Source organism: Lactuca virosa, chromosome 5 (assembly GCF_052849685.1).
Source record: "Lactuca virosa cultivar CGN04683 chromosome 5, Lactuca_virosa_CGN04683_v6, whole genome shotgun sequence".
NCBI classification, from domain to species: Eukaryota; Viridiplantae; Streptophyta; class Magnoliopsida; order Asterales; family Asteraceae; genus Lactuca; species Lactuca virosa.
The window spans coordinates 171,082,965-171,085,140 of NC_136430.1; positions in this window are offsets into that span (position 1 = coordinate 171,082,965).

Here is a 2,176-nt window from a genome sequence, read left to right on the forward strand (position 1 = left end):
CGAATGTACCCCTTTGCTCATCATGATACAAAGGTAATGATACCGACTGAAGTAACCTTTTATATTCCCATATGTATAATGTATATAATTAAGAAAGAAACGGCCTTCGGACAAATAACCCCACCTTAAGCCCACATCCAAACAAGGAAAAGGAAATAAGGCAACTCATTAGTCCTAAGCCCCTTTAAGTCTTATTTATATACTTATACATATATGAACATGATTTTGACAATTATAATATGAAATAGTTTATAAAACCTTTTTCAAAGAGTTTGACAGTATCAAAAGAGTTTTTAACAGTGTTTCAAAAAGAGTTTACATGACTTTAAATATTTAGCATGACTTTAAGTCATTTCAGAAGTATTGGGTAATCCTTTATTATAAACATAAAGATTCTAGGCATAAGGAAATCTTTTATGTGATTGATATCACAAGTATTTACTAACACAATTTGATTGTGTTCAAATTGTATTCCCCCACCCCCCCCCCCTAAAAACCATTTAAAATCATTTAAAATGTAGATTATAGGGGTATGAACTCACTTGATAAGTGGTGATTTGGGCAGCGTTTCGTTCCTATAAATGATCTTTCTCGAAGAAACCGCGAGTTTTTGATGAAAATCGGGCTTTATGCGGGCAGCACTTCGACTGGATAGAGGTTAGCTTCTCAAGAATTTCGGGGCTCGGGCCTTTGTCTGAGCTTGAATATGTCATCGGGGCGTCGGGATAGTATCGAGAGGCTTAAAAGTGAGAAAGTATAGGAGAGAGTTTGGAAAATTGGCCCTAAAACGGGAGGTCTCGCTTTCCTTTAATACTTGGCTGAACCCTCGCACTACGTGGGTCGTACTTCGGTACGCTGGGCGTACCTCGGTACGCTGCGCGTAGTAAGAGACGTGGCTTGTGTTCGTAATCCGAGATTCGTACGTGTCCGATACGTGTATGCATGCGACGGAGGGGCGACGTGGACGATCCGAGGCCATGTATCCGAGTATGTTGGGCGTACGAAGCGAAGTACGCTGGGCGTACCTCCTCGGATAAGTCTCGAATTTTTATTTAAAAACTTCAAAAATTCATATCTTTTGCATACGAGCTCCGTTTTTTATGGTCTTTATATCCATGTGTTGGTGAGCTCAAGCTCTACAACTTTTGTTTAGACACCGTCGGCTAATTTTGACTTTATTTTTAAAGTTATATTTTTAACAGGCCGGGACAGGAAAAGTTCGTTAAAAATTCATAACTTCTTCATCCGACCTCCGTTTTCGTCTATCTTTTTACCGTTGAACTACAAATGACAAGATCTTCGATTCTCGTTTAGGTTGTTTCATCTAAAACTCACTCGATCTTTATTTCGAGTTTTTAGCTGTCTACTGCTAAACCGAAACTTAGAAAAATCATAACTTCCTCATACGAAGTCAGATTTGGATGTTATTTTTATGTAAACTCTCAGTTTAATGTATTTTACGACTTTCATTTAGATTGTTAAGGCTAAAAAGCGTTCTATCAAAAACTCAGTTTTCATAACACATAATGTCGTGCCGGTTCCAACGCGGAACTTCGATGGGTCATAACTTCTTCGTTATAACTCGGATTTCGACGTTCTTTATGTTTTTGGAAACCTTGTGACATATACTACAACTTAGATGAGATTATTTATTCTAAATAATCGTTTATCAAAAATTCATGTTTGACGTGAAATAATGGGTTGTTACATTATCCCCCTGTTAGAGGGAATTTCGTCCCAAAATTATTTCTAAAGTGGTACTCATGGACTAGGGAAAGGATGTGGATACTTTTGTTTCATCTAATCTTCCCGTTACCAAGTGAATTCAGGTCCCCGTTTGCTATCCAGCGAACCTTCACTATCGGGATAAGACTTTGCTTGGTTCTTTTGATTTCCCTATCCATGATTTCTATTGGTTCTTCTACAAAGTGTAGACTTTTATTTAACTTGATTTCATCGAGTGAAATAACAAGTGTTTCATCGGATAGACACTTCTTTAGATTAGATATGTGGAAGGTGGGATGAATGTTATTAAGTTCTTGTGGTAGTTTGAGTTTATAAGCAACTAGACCGATTCTAGCAAGAATCTCAAATGGTCCTATGTACCTTGGATTTAGTATTCCACACTTTCTGAAGCGTATCTTGTCCTTCCGGGGTGAGACCTTCATATGACAAG